The 15466-nt window shown below is 39.2% G+C and overlaps 1 protein-coding gene and 1 pseudogene across 7 annotated transcripts in view; one reads left to right on the plus strand and one right to left on the minus strand.

The window, feature by feature from the left end:
• Window positions 1-15466, plus strand: part of PLD5 (phospholipase D family member 5) — a 407569-nt gene that overhangs the window by 132941 nt on the left and 259162 nt on the right. The gene's annotated exons all lie outside the window — the stretch shown is intronic.
• The window catches only part of LOC144580458 (large ribosomal subunit protein uL1-like), a 31037-nt pseudogene that overhangs the window by 9863 nt on the left and 5708 nt on the right, over window positions 1-15466 (minus strand).

Genomic DNA, 15466 nt, shown 5'->3' on the forward strand with positions numbered 1-15466 from the left:
GAAAATCTCACATTATTAATCTCCTTCAGGAGGATCTTGACTATTTTCTGGCCCTTTTGAAATACGTATACAATTTAGAATTAGCTTATCAAGTGACACACACACACGCACCTTGTTGGGATTTTGATAGTTAATGTATCTGATAGATGGGACACTTCGGTGATAATGAAATTTAGTCCTTTTATCCATTCGATCTTTTTCTTCCAACTTTTTATTGTGAAATATTTCAAAAGAAGTAAAATGATTACTCATATATTTCCCATTTAAATTCAACAGTTGTTAAGATTTGCCACATCTGCTGTGAGTATAATTTCCCCCCTTTCTCTTTGATCATGAATTTGCAGTGTAAAGGGTTAGTATAACAATCTTTCAGTGATGACAAATTGATTTAACAAACCCTATTTGAAAATATTTTACAGACGACATGATACTTGCTCCACTTCCGCTGAAAATAGACACTCTCCATAAAACATTGAACAATACCTGTACACCAGGAAGCACATAGTCCCTTTCTTCCCTAATATTCAGTCTATATTCAAATCTCAATTGTCTCCAGATTCTATTATAAAGCCTCTTTTATTTTTTTCCTAACCAGAGTACAGTCAAGACCCATATATTGTTATTTACTGATATGGTTATTCTTTAGCTGGTTCTAGAGAAGTTCTGATACATTTATTATGTGGCATTGACTTCTGCAGCTCAGATGTTCTGTAGAGTGCTTTGTATTTTGAATTTGTCTGAATACGACTCTGTGATGCGTAAGATGCGTTTGTCTTGTTTTTGCTTCCTGTACACTGAAGGAAGGCCTGCAGACTGGACTGAGTTCAGGTTTGCTGTGTGTGGCCAGCAGACTGTATAGTTGATGCTGTTACTTCTCAGTCCATCACATCAGGAGGTACATGAGGTCAGGTTGTCCCACTATTACTGATGCTCAATGGATCACCTAGTTAAGCTTGTGATCACTGAATATTTGTATTCCAAAAGTATCTGTTTTCCTTATACATGAGCAAGTCACCTCTAAGGTAATTATTTTGGCTTGAATTGTGTTCCCCATCAAAAAGATATGTTGGAGTCCTGTCCCCAAGTACCTTAGAATGAGACCTTATTTGGAAATAGGATCTTTACAGAGATAAAGTTAAAATAAAGTGGTTAGGGTGAGACCTAATACAATGTGACTGGTGTTTTTGTTTTGTTTTTTGTTGTTGTTGTTTTGAGACAGAGTCACCCAGGCTGGAGTGCAATGGTGTAATCTCAGCTCACTGCAGCCTCTGCCCCCTGGGTTCCAGTGATTCTCATGCTTCTCAGCCTCCTGGGAAGCTGGGATTACAGGAGCACGCCATCACACCCAGCTAATTTTTGTATTTTTAGTAGAGACAGGGTTTGGCTATATTGGCTGGGCTGGTCTTGATCTCTTGACCACTGATGTTCTTATAAAATAGGGAAACTTGGACACATAGAGACAGACACATGTAGGGGAAAGATGATGCAAAGAGATACAGGGAGAAGATGGCTACCTACAAGCCAAGGAGAGAGGCCTGGAATGGATCCCTCCCTCAGAGGTCTCAGGAGGAAGCACCTGGTCAACGCCTTGATCCCTGAACTTCTGCATTCCAGAACCAGGAGACACTACATTTCTGTTCCTTCAGCCACTCAGTGGATGGCAGTTCACTGCAGCAGCTTTTGCAAACTAATACAGTAATATTTGGCACCATGCAAATATCTCGTTAGCCATCATTTTCTGATTCTAGCATTTCTGCTACATTTATTTTAAAAAGCTTTCCCTCCTCATTTGGGAATAAAGCACAATTTTTCCTGAAAAGTTAGGGTAAATGCTTACTTTTTTCCCTTTAATTTTTGATTTTCAGAATAAGGAATTGGTGTACTAATGATATTTAGTAATGAAAATTTTCATTTTTCTTCTTCCCGTTGCTTTTTGATTATCACTGGACTTACAGATTTTGATTTTGTTCAGTGTTTTATAGTGACTTGTAGTTATTAAGTATTTCTTTGCTACTCAAAGTATCCTGAATTTGGTCGGTGAGAACTCCTTTAAGCGGATTCTTGGATATCTTGACATGTTCCAGTGGTTATTGATAGCTTCCTTGCTTTTTGGCACAAAAATATATCTCAGGCTCACCTGGTACTTTTCCTTCCTCAGATGCAGAATTAGTCACTTCTCCTACTGATCAATATTTATTTCCCAATATTTTACTACCTAGTGAGAATCCCATGCGAACGATGTTTTGCATATGTTGTCTCTTTTAGTGAAGGTGTATCTTCAAGGGAGATTTCCAGAGAGTACTGCTTCATCAAAAGGTAATTCACATTTTTTATTTCCATCCTAGAAATTCTTTTAAGAAGAAAAAAGATGTTAAGGAGAAATAGGTGGTAAGCAAATCATCACACCAAGGTAACTGGCCATCCAAACAAATTAGAGCCTATTGTATTTCACAAAACGCTTGCCACAGTGAGCTTAGATGATTTGTATCAGAGGCAGAAATCCTAGGGACCATGTTGAGTGTAAATGAATATGAGGAAGCATCATTGTGGCAATGTTAATTCACTCAGAGGGCATATCCCAAAGGAAGACCAAGGAATTGGATTTAGCCAGTAGATACAATTCTTTAATGTTCTGCTGTTGGATGAAGCTGAAATTTTTGGACATGAAATGATGTGATATAAATACTATTCTAAAAGTTTTGCCAAAGCACAGAGAATAAGTCTTTCGCCAGCCGCTCAGGACTCAGAAAGTGGAAAAGCTGGGATCCAGTCTGGATCCCTGTGAGGAGAAGTCCCTGCAGTCAGCAACACGTGGAAACCCCCAGCCACCTATGGTTTCTTTCTCCTTTATTACCCAGTATGTACAGGAGAAAAGAATGTAACTTAATGGTGTGTTTTCTTCAAACTCAGAGCCAGGAAAACCATCCGGTTATCAATCAGTCGCTGGAACTGGTTGGAATATTGTGGAAAGACCCTGGTCATCCTGAGAAGATTGTAAAGACGATCAGAAATGCAGACACAAATTCTGCAAGTTGCAAAGTGGAATCTTAAGGTCCGCAGATGCAGGGCTCAAGAAATAGCCATTGCCAAAGTCAATTGGGTTTTGCAGTGGATTCCACTAGCAATGCAAGTGCTTTTGTGTTGCACCCCTGTGGCCAGACAGCTTGATATGACAGTGAAAGCCAAGTGCTTGGATTTTTACTTTCCAGGAAGTACATACACAAATTTCCTTGTATTTTCACAAACAAGCAAACAAGAAGAGTACATGGAAGAAACCTCAGGAAAATGCAGTGGGTCTTTTCCAAAGTCCTGCCAGTCCATGGCTCTGGCAGGCAGAGCTGTGTTGGAAAGGCGAAAGCTTTTGTGTCATATGCTTAAGATTATGTAAAGCATGAATGCAGCCCTGTCTTCAAATTAAAGGATCTTGATTTTTCTAGTCTTGGTGAGATTTTGTCCTTCTAAGGATGCCCAAAATGCTTGGACTAAGAGGAAAGTAGTCTGCACATCTTGTATTTATAAAAATTGACACAGCCAGCTTTCATTTAAAGATAAAATTAGACAAAAGCTTAGGCAGAAGCTTCTGGTACTGCAGACAAATGAAAAAATTTGACAGAAAATAAGGGAGAAGGATATTTCTAAAAATCAATCATGGTCCAAGCAGAAACGCTGACACCCCCCCCCCAAGAAAAAAGGAAAAGAAAGGGAAAAAAAAGTAAATGAAAACAAGGAGAAGGAGAAAAGGAGTTTTAATAGAAAAATGAGGGCATGGAGAAACGTCTTAAATGTACGAAAGTCTTGCAAGTTAAATATAAATTGAATTAATAAAGGAAAAAATTTGAGTCTTGTCATTACACTTTGTATACATGTGTCAAAATATCACACTGTATCCCATAAATATGTACATTGATTGTGTCAATTAAAAATAATTATAAAGGGAAAAATAAATTTTTGAAAATGAGCTTACTAATGAGAGATGGAAAAAATTCAAGCTAAAAACGTAGGACTCTTGGAACTGAGATAGAAACGCTGATTCCATTTCAGCAGCTGCTAAGCATGAGAGAAAAGGGAAGTGCAGGAGAATGATGTGCTGGATCCGCATTTGGGAGACAGCTGACATTTGTTTCTACCACAAATCAGAATTCAGTGAAGAAGCTAATTCTGTCCTGAAAGCTATCACTTTAAACCTAAGAGAAATGAGTCTTACACCTGCAAATATTTTGCTAAAAACATATCAGTCCTTGAAGACATTTAACAGAAGAGATGTAAAACCTTTTTGAATATAATTAATAACCATCAATATTTATTTTGATGAAACATATATAATTAAAGCTCTTATTTTCCTAAGGAGGCTTTATGCCTGTTTTTAGTATAAAATACTAATGTAATAAATACCTTATTAGCTGTTTTCAGTAAGGAAGGTTTCTCCTGATAACTAGGTCCCCCCATTGCCAGAAAGGCATTTTCTATTCATTTTTCAGTGTTCCTCCAACCATCCTTACCACACCAGTAAAATGCATCTATCAAGCTCTTTCTTTTTTTGAGACAGAGTTTTGCTCTTGTTACCCAGGCTGGAGTGCAATGGCGCAATCTCAGCTCATCGCAACCTCCACCTCCTGAGTTCAAGCAATTCTCCTGCCTCAGCCTCCCGAGTAGCTGAGACTACAGGCATGCACCACCATACCCAGCTAATTTTTGTATTTTTTAGTAGAGACAGGGTTTCACCATGTTGACCAGGATGGTCTCAATCTCTTGACCTTTTGATCCACCTGCCTCGGCCTCCCAAAGCTATCAAGCACTTTCTACAACCTCCTTGAAGCCAAGTCTATTAGGCACTTCTCTTTCTTGACCTGACAGCTTAGTAACCTGGGGCAGAGTTAAATGTTCCCTCCTACTTGAAACACTCTGTTCTCAGGCCACCACTCTGTCCTGATGCCACTCCCACCTCACAGCCTCTCCTGCCTTTGTTCTTGGCTCATCCTCCTCTCACCTGCCTCTCCCTGATGTGACACAGTGCTGTAGGGTTTGGCCTCAGGCTCCTTTTTCATTTCTATCTCCATTCTTTCCCTTGATAACCTCTTTTAGTCCCGCAGTGTTAAATGCCATGATTAATGCTGCCGATGATGTCAGTCTTCACCCACTTACTTGGCATTGCCCGTTAATGTTAATCTAATTTAAAAATTCCAAAACAGGGCCAGGTGCGGTGGCTCAAGCCTGTAATCCCAGCGCTTTGGGAGGCCGAGGCAGGTGGATCACGAGGTCAAGAGATCGAGACCATGGTGAAACCCCGTCTCTACTAAAAATACAAAAAATTATCTGGGCACAGTGGTGCGTGCCTGTAATCCCAGCTACTCAGGAGGCTGAGGCAGGAGAATTGCCTGAACCCAGGAGGTGGAGGTTGTGGTGAGCCGAGATTGCACCATTGGACTCCAGCCTGGGTAAAAAGAGCAAAAAACTCCGTCTCAAAATAAATAAATAAATAAAAATAAAAATTCCAGAACACAACCCTTGATAACTTTCAACTCGTTCCAAACCTCTTCTATGCTCAGTTTTTTGTTTTTGTTTTTGTTTGCATCAAAGTGTCTATCAGTTGCCTGAGTCAAACCCTGGGAAACATCCTCCATTCCTCCTTTCCCTCATACACACCCCAAACAGCCAGTGTGTCAGCTACCTCTCCAGTTCGAATTCCAAGACAAATTTTGGATTCTCTCACTTATTTTTATCTCTGAAGTCATTTGTCTCTTGTCGGCACTGGTGAACAGGTGCCACTTTTTAATGGAAGTTTTTTTTTTTTTCTTGTAAATTTAAGTTTCTCGTAGACTCTGGATATTAGACCTTAGTCAGATGGATAGATTACAAACATTTTCTTCTATTATGTAGGCTGTCTGGAACTCATGGTTATTCATGTATATATAGATTTCAAAATAAATGTTCTTCTGCATTCCACGCTTGTCCTCTTAAAGCCTATTCTCCGGCAGCAGCCAGAGCAATAGATCTGAAAAGTTTAAGCACCCTTCCTGTTTTCTTTCCCTGACATTTGTTGGAGGCACCAGTGGGTTTGGAGCTACGTGGAGAAGCTGTTTGAGGGAGGCAATAGTCTGGCAGGGTTGAAAGATTGGTTATATATAGGAGAAGTGGCCAAATATATACAAATATTAAATAGACTGGGAGCCAGGCTTCCTGCTATCAGTGAAAGGAATTTTTACAAAAATGAAAAGGGGAAGTGAAAAATGAACTTTGGATGGGAATTGGAATTTGAGATGGTAGGAACCCATGAATTTTTAGTTCTTCAAGTTTTAAGTTCCAGGCTACATGTGCAGGACATACGGGTTTGTTACATAGGTAAATACGTGCCATCTGCTGCACAGATCCACCATCACCTGAGTATTAAGCCCAGCATCCATTAGCTATTCTTCCTGTCTCCTTCCCCTCCCTCCATCCTCCACCACCTACAGGCCTCAGTGTGTGTTTTTTCCCTCCCTGTGTCCATGTGTTCTCATCGTTCAGCTCCCATTTATGAATAAGAACATGTGGTGTTTGGTTTTCTTTTCCTGAGTTCATTTGCCAAGGACAGTGGCTTCCAGTTCCATCCATGTTCTTGCAAAGGACTTGATCTCATTCCTTTTTATGACTGCATGTTTATATGCAGTCCATATAAAGTATTCCATGGGGTATATGTACTACATTTTCTTTATCCAGTCTTTCATTGATGGGCATTTGGGTTGATACCATGTCTTTGCTATTGTGAATAGTGCTGTAGGGAACATATGCATGCATGTATCTTTATAAGAGTGATTTATGCTCCTTTGAGTATATACCCAGTAATGGGATTGCTGAGTCAAATGGTATTTCTGGTTCTAGATCTTTGAGGGATTGTCACACTGTCTTCCACAATGGTTCCTTTTTCCATGCAACCTCACCAGCATCTGTTGTTTCTTGACTTTTTAATAATCGTCATTCTAACATAAGATGGTATCTCATTGTGGTTTCGATTTGCATTTCTCTAATGATCAGTGACGTTGAGCTTTTTTTCATGTTTGTTGGCTGCATGAATGTCTTTTGAGAAGTGTCTGTTCATGCCCTTTGCCACTTTTTAATGGAGGTTTCTTTTTCTTGTAAATTTAAGTTTCTCGCAGACTCTGGATATTAGACCTTAGTCAGATGGATAAATTACAAACATTTTCTTCTATTACATAGGCTGTCTGGAACTCATGGTTATTCATGTATATATAGATAGATGTCAAAATAAATGCATGTGTGTGTGCATTTATTTCCTAGTTTTGTGCTTCGAGAGGGTCTGGGAGAAGCAACACCCCCAATAACATTGAGCATTCTTAGTACTTCTATCTTGGTTTCTAAATAATATTGTCCATTAAAGAAAACACAGGAATCCTTAGAGGGAAGACTGATTCTAGGGTTGTAGCAGAGACAGTGTGAGATGTGCTTGGAACACCTCGTTGTGCCATAAAGTAAGACAGTAGCTGCACAGTATTGTTGAAAGGAAAAACCTTTCCACTGAAATAGTCCAAAGGCAGAAAAAAGCACCTTGTTACTCCCAGGGGCCTCCCATGGTAAGTGAGAAATTCTGTGATTGTCTCATGTGTTATCTAACCTACATATTATAATTTCACTCTGACCATATTATGAAAGGTGAAGAATTTACCTAAGTGTTAGCTCTCTTTCACATTTTGCCTAGAAATGTCATACCATTGGTTTGTCATAGAACCCTGAAATGGCCTGGTATTCTCAAGTGTCCTCATGAAAGCCCCAGATAACACACTTGTTCTTAGCCAAAGGCCAGGAAGCAATGGTCACAGATAATAAATGAATTATGTTGTATAAATTTATTAATATCCATTAATATGTGAGTGTGGATCCATTTGTGTGGGTTTTGTTGAAAACTGATGAAAAGCTGGAAGTGTAAAATGTAAATTGGGCCTTAGGATGAAAGCAGATGCTTGGGGCAATAAGTAAAGTGTCTCAACCTTTGAACATAACTTTTTGCATAAATATATTGGGAGGACAGTAAAAAGTGGATTGGGATGTATACTCTCCCTGAATGCATGGGAAATAATATAACTGATGAAAGAGGTCAACCTGTCAGAAAAAGAAATAGCCACTGCAAAAAAAAAAAAAAGGAAGTAAAACTGTATGTGTTTCTGCTTGAGGTAAGACACGGTGTAAAACTAAAAAAGGTTTTTCGTTTGTTTGCTTTTTGTATAAGTAGTAAACAAAAACAAAGCAATGGAGAGCACTCTGCTGTAACTGCTGTTGATTGTATGCCCAAAAACTTTTCCTGGATGCTGTTGTGCTCAAGGTTCAGGTGAAGATTTGCATATTGTTGTGTTTCTTGGAACACAGTTTTTCCCCTTTTCCTTGGCATCTAACATGTTAACAATGGCTGGTGGTGCCCCCATTCCCAAAGTTATACACATGGCTTTATTTGCACAAACCTTTGACATTAGGTGGGGTGAAACCAGGTACATGCGGAGAAGAATACACTAAGAGGGTAAGGAGTGGGCAGCCGAGGCCCTGGTATGCTCTAGCATGGGAGCCATCTGACGGACAGCTGAGCATATTATAGGTAAGAACAGATTTCACCTGGGAATGCAAGTCTCTAAATGTGGATGACCTCAGGGCACACCATACACAGAACGACAAACCAAGTCCCTGTTACGTTTAAGTTGAGTGGAAGGCTAGTTACTCCACGTCTCCCACTGCTGGACAGATATGTTTAGCTAGTTGCTTCCTAGGCAGGATAAGCAGAAATACCATCTAAAATTGGCTCTATTAGAATGTGGAGGAAAAGTTCTGAAGTATGAAAGACCTAGGAATGGGAGGAGAGGGAACCAGGGGCACAGAGAAAGGCTTTGGATTATTTAGGGAGAGACCTATGTAGGAAGGAAAAGCTGATAAAGTCCAAACCTTCCAGTTGTTGGTTGTTTTCCTTTCTCATCTCTGTTTTATTTTTGTGTATGTGTGTTTTTAATAGATAGATTCTTGCTTTCTCACCCAGACTGGAGTACAGTGGTGTGATCTCTGCTCACTGCAACCTCCACCTGCCAGGTTCAAGTGATTCTCATGTCTCAGCCTCCTGAGTAGCTGGGATTACAGGCACGTAGCAACACAATCGGCTAATTTGTGTATTTTTTGTAGAGACAGCGTTTTGCCATGTTGGCCAGGCTGGTCTTCAACTCCTGGCCTCAAGTGATCCACCTGCCTCAGCCTACCAAAGTGCTGGGATCACAGGTGCGAGCCACAGTGCTAGATGGTTGTTTTTTTAGTTGTTTTTTTATTGTGGTAAAATACGCGTAACATGAAATTGACCATTTGAACCATTCTTAAGTGTATGGTTTAGTAGTTTTAAGTACATTCATGTTGTTGTGCTATCATTGCCACCATCCATCCACAGAACTCTTTTTATCTTGCAGACCTGGAATTCTATATCCATTAAGCCGTTGCTCCCCATTCCTCCCTTTTCCCTAGCCCCTGGTAATCACTGTTCTACTTTTGTCTCTTTGAATTTGGCTACTCTAAGTACCTCATATAAGTGGAAATCATACATTTGTCCTTTTGTGTCAGGATTATTTCACTTAGCATGTTTTCAAGTTCACTTATTGGTGTGGTGTGTGTTCGTATTTCTTTCTCTTTTAAGGTGGAATAATATTTTGTTCTATGTACATATTACTTTTTGTTGATCCCTTCATCTGCTAATTTGTATTGTTTCTACACGTTGGCTATTATGAATAATGCTACTAAGAACATTGTTGTACAAATCTCTGTTTGAGTCCCTGCTTTCCATTCTTTTTGATGTATACCTAGAAGTAGAATCACTGGATCATAAGGTGATCTTATCTTAAATTTTTTGAGAAACCACACTATCTTTCACAGTGTTTGCAACATTTTACATTCCCGCCAACAAGGTATAGGGTTCCAATCTCTCGACTTTGGCACTAATATTTGTTATTTTTCGCTTTTGCATACTTGTCATCCTAATGAGTGTGAAGTATCTAATTGTGGTTTTGATTTTTCATTTTTCTATAGTAATGTTGAACATCTTTTCATGTGCTTATTAATCATTTGTATATTTACTTTGGAGAAATGTCCATTGAAGTCCTTCACTCATTTTTAAATTGTGTTGTTTGTATTTTTTGTTGTTTGTTGTTTTATTTATTTACCTGCTTTTTCCCTGTATATGTGTGGGATATCAACCTTCCCATGTGAGGTTGTACTGGGATCTGGGTCATGTCACTATCTAGAATATGAAATCTTACTGCTTAGGCTGAGTGGTATGGCATCCATTCTCCGAAGCTTTTGTTGAAAGAAGCTGTATTTACTGTTGAAGAATGAAACTCTCCTCTGGGAGACAAGCAGTTATGATATTCCAATTTGGTGTCCTTGCAGAGCCAGCAGAGCTTCTCAGACCTCTCTAAAGAAAACTGGATAGCATAGCTCTTAGGGCATGGCTGAGAAGAATGGGAGGCCTTTAGAATGAGTCAGCACAGCTGACTGCATAGTGGCATCCAAGGTATAGATGCCAGAATAGCATAATAGAACCATTCTCTGCCCAGATGCAGCCCTAAACAAACCTCTAGCCTGTTTCCACTACCTGCAGACTCTGAGAAAAAGGCTAGGATGTGCTTGGTAGGGCCAGGCTGGATGGTTAGGTAGCTCAGGGATATTGACCAAGAGAGAGGGGTAGGATAGATGAGAGCAGGGAGTGATGGCCAGGCATGCAAAGTGGCTTTGTAAACTGTAAAGCCACAGGAACATAGGTGCTGGTGATTGCTTTCCCTGTATGTAAAAGCACAGGGGCCAAGGCCCTTGATCCCTGAAGCTTTGCTGAAAAAAATTAACCCACAAAAGGCAGATTAATTAGAGAAAGGCATACAAATTATTTATTTTGTCAACACAGGAGCCTTCAGAATGAAGACTCAAGGATATGTCGTAGGTTGTCCATTTTTATGCTTAAGTTTAACAAAGTATGAACAGCATGTAGAAATATAATTACACAAAAAGGGTAAGATCTAATGCTAATAGATGGAGCAAGGAAACCCAGCAAAGCTTGTCTGTCTAGATTTTTCTTGGCCGTTCTGTGGAACATTTCTTCCTTCTGGATGTGGGGCAGGGCTGCCTCTGGAATAGGGGTCTTATGATGCACATCATTTCCTTATGGCCAATTTTTATACAGAACAGCAGAGAGGAACATTCTAGTAATATTTTTAGGTTTCATGGCTGGCTTCAGGTTCTGGTATCTTTAGCATTCTGGTTTCTATGGCTAGCCCCGGGGAAGAATGGTATTGAGAGATAGGTGGGCAGGTGAGGGTTAAAGAAAAATATTTGCTTCTGAGGGTGTCATTTTGTTTTCAGAGCCCTAAGAAAACCTTGGTGATGAAGGAAAATGTCAGCCTCTCTGATGAATGGAGGACCTGAAAAAGCATTTCTCCTAGGAAAGAGAAAATGCATACGTAAATCACACTTACCCCTTTTCCTTTTCCTGCTTCTGTGATCTTCTAATAACTTATTTTGTGTTTCAGGAGTTTAGGTGGTTTGTGCTGCTTTTGAGGGAATAACAAATATATTGTGGTACAGAAGCACAAAGAATTGAAGAGCAATTGCTATCAATGACTAAATGAGAGGGAGATGTATGAATAGCCTGACAGCAACTCCACAGAGCTTTCTTTCTTTCACTCTGTGACCATAGTAAACCTGCACTCTCCTTGTAGTTAGTAACTGTTATATGAACAGTGACTGGATAAAACGTTGTGGCTCAGTGGGGTGCTTTGTTCAGACCTTCTCATACTCTACCTGGCTCCACAAAGCAGAGCTTTTTGAGATCATCCTGCTGGTAAGCAGAAATAGCCGTTGCTGTGGTCATGGCTTATGATGGGCTTCTACCCGGGTCTTTCAAAGAACAAATAGATAAATTTTAAAAATTAATAGTGAAGAGAAGGTAAATGAAAGAATATTCAGGAGCCATGGGTTACATTTTATTCCTTCAGTGATGTAAGGTCATCTATATCTTTTTTTTTTTTTTTTTTTTTTTTTTTTGAGACGGAGTTTCACTCTTGTTACCCAGGCTGGAGTGCAATGGCGCGATCTCGGCTCACCACAACCTCTGCCTCCTGGGTTCAAGCGGTCCTCTATATCTTTTTAAATAGCTACTAAAATGTTTAACTTCTTCCTTACTTCTTTCTACTACCAGTGAGCTCACTCTATAATTCCATTTATTACCTCTTGCCTCAGGATGTCATCATTTGTATTTCCATAGGCCCCTCGTAATCAGAGCAGAGGGATAATTTCTTCTGCAGGGAAAGCCCCATGCGAGCTCTGCTCTGGACTGGACATTGAATCAAGGGGAGGTTTCAGTGTCAGGGAGCATTGGGAGATTTGAAAGAAAGCAAGAGCAGTGGTGGGTTTGGAAAGTATTGAAGAGATTTAAAAAAAAAAAAGGAGGAGGAGGAGGTCCAAAGAGAGAGAGAGAGATTGAAAGAAGGATGAGAACAGGGGAAGGAGAAAGGAGTTAGGGCAGAGGTTCATTCAAACTTAATTTCCATTCTCTATCTTGCTATTTTTAAAAAGATGCCCTCTGTACCACATATTATGTTCTTTTTTGTGCTAATATGGGCTCAGAGTGTTTAACTTTTTGCTTGACTTATTTTGCAAATCAATATGTTTCTGTTATGGGAATCAATGGAAGTTTATAAGTAGTAAAATAAATAAATAAATGACCAGAGTTGTAAAACAGAAGAATTATTGATTTTAGCCTTTGCCATTTTTTAATTTATTGACTTACTCATCACTCATTTAACAAATATTTATTGAGCATGTCTGCCAGACATTATGGATCTAAGCAAGATCCTGGAACTCAAGGAGCTCAATATAGTGAAAGAGACTGAAGGTAGAAAATGAACTAGTGCGTATTCAACACTGAGTTTATTACTAGAAGAGCAAGTGGGGGTTTTGCCACTAAAAGTAATGGCAATAAATTACCAATTACAAATGGTAATTTGTTAATGATAAATGGTAATGTATCACGATTATTTTAATGGCAAAACCCACAATTACTTTTGTACCAATCGAAATACAACTACTTTAAAAGGAATGAATCATCTAGGTTGCTGCAGAAATCATTTTCATTCCTGGTTCGGTAAAAACAACGAAAAAACAACGAGAATTTCCTAAAACAAACACATCCTTTAGTGCCATTGAGATCACTTTAGGTAGGCATGGGACAATAAGAAAACTGTGTAACTGATACTCATCTTTTAATTAAAGATAAGCTGAGGTAGATAGAGGCCTTTTGCAATCTTTATAAGGAATTTGAAGAGGACGTTGAACAATTCTGTTCCCTGTTGAGGTCGTGATCATTGCAGAACCCTATATTCCTCTTTGCACAGAAAAGACATTAAATACAGATCTGCTGAATAAATTCTTCAATAGTGTATCCTAAAACAGTAGGGCAAAAAATATATTTGAGTCTCTGTATGCTTTTTGTATCAGGATAATGCTCACCTCATGTAATGAATTGAGAAGCTTTTTTATGTTCATGTTGTGGAATATCTTGAGTAGAATTGGCACTATTTCCCTCTCAAATGTTTGGCAGAACTCACTAACGATGCCACTTAAACCTGGAGTGTTCACTGTGGGAAGCTTTTTAACTAAAATCATATCAATGAAATTTTCTTTCATTGATAAGAGGTTATTTGGGTTAGCTATCTTTTTTGAGTAAGCTTTAGTAATTTTTTTTTTTTGACTGGTGGGGGTAGAATTTATTAGAATGTGCCTTAATGCAGGCACTGGGGGCTTGCCCATGGTGCACTTGATATATAAAGCCTAGACATTCTCCCAATTTTTCTTGAGTAATGACACTAGGAATTTGACAGTCAGGTGAATGTTACATACAAGCTTATTTTCTGTAACATTTCCATGGCCAACAGCCACAGCCAGACACGGCACCCCTGTCATCTGGGACTTGATTATGGACTTCACCTCATTCACTTTGTTTTCATTGTGTGTCAGCAGGGAAGGGAATGTGTCACCCCTATGTGGGTCTGGGCCAAGTATTTATGGGATTGTTTGATCAATGACTCTGAGGCCAAAAGGGCATCCTACTTCTTGGCCAGCTTCTTGACCAGTTTCTTGTTCTGGTTGAGTGTTTTCAGCACCTCGGTGTCCATGTAGGGGATGTCCACAGCCTTGGCCTTGTTACAGTGCTTCTGGTCCCCCAGGACACACACTTTGAGTGGGGAGTAGACTTACACCTGACGGTGCCTGAGAAGCGTTTGTCCTTCTGAGAATCGTAGTTCATCAAACTGATCTGCAACTCCAGTTTCCGAAAACGTGGGGCACTTGCACTGGTTTCATGCAGGACCTTCCGCACCATCTCATACAGGGTGTCCTGGGAGACTTTGCTGCTCAGGGATCATATCAAATAACATTGATATGTTATTTACTTGTTCTATCCACTAGTGAGAAAGGGGCTTCAAAGCCACTAAATAGTTACGGACTTTAAAATTTCTCATGGCATGGTAACTGGAAAAGGAGCTTTAGTGATTTTTATCTTACAAAAATTTGTTCACTTATCTACACTGATAAATTTCTTATTGTGAATTTGTTCACTACATCCCCTTATTATTATTTTTTATTTTGTGTAGGATCTGCTGTGATGTACTGTTTCTCATGGAGATGTTTTTTTCTCTTATCTGTATTGCTGTTGACAGCTTCAAAGAATCAGACTTTGTTTCACTGATTTTTGCATGCATGGTTTTGTTTTCCGTTTTTTCTTTCATTGAATTCTGCTTTTTATTGTTTCTATTATCTTGCCTATTTTAATTTGTCCTTTTTCCTTTTTACATTCTTACACATTTATCATTTAAAGGCTTTTTTTCATTTTTCTCTTTTTTTTTTTGAGACAGAGTCTTGCTCTGTCACCAAGGCTGGAGTGCAGTAGCGCAATCTCAGCTCACTGCAACCTATGCCTCCCAGGTTTAAGTGATTCTCATGCCTTAGTTTCCCGAGTAGTTGGTATTTCAGGTGTGTGTGACCATATCCAGCTAAATTTGTATTTTTAGTATAGATGGGGTTTCTCCATGTTGGCACGTTGGTCTCCATCTCCTGTCCTCAAGTGATCCACCTACCTTGGCCTTCCAAAGTGCTGGATTACAGACATGAGCCATGCTACTGGCTTACTAAAATTCTTTTAACTTGATTGAGACTTATTTTAAAGCCTAGAATAAGATCCATTTTGGTAAATGATCTATGTGCTCTTAAATAAAAGAATTCTGCTATCTATTTAGTGGAATGTTCCATAAATGTCAGCTCAGTGAAGCTAGTTGATAGTATTTTTTAATTCCTCTGTGAACATATTGATACGTTATTTACTTGTTCTATCCACTAGTGAGAAAGGGGAAAGTCATTAAATAGTTAAGGACTTTAAAATTTCTCTTTAAGTTCGGTTAGCTTTTGC

The sequence above is a fragment of the Callithrix jacchus genome, chromosome 19 (assembly GCF_049354715.1).
Source record: "Callithrix jacchus isolate 240 chromosome 19, calJac240_pri, whole genome shotgun sequence".
NCBI lineage: Eukaryota > Metazoa > Chordata > Mammalia > Primates > Cebidae > Callithrix > Callithrix jacchus.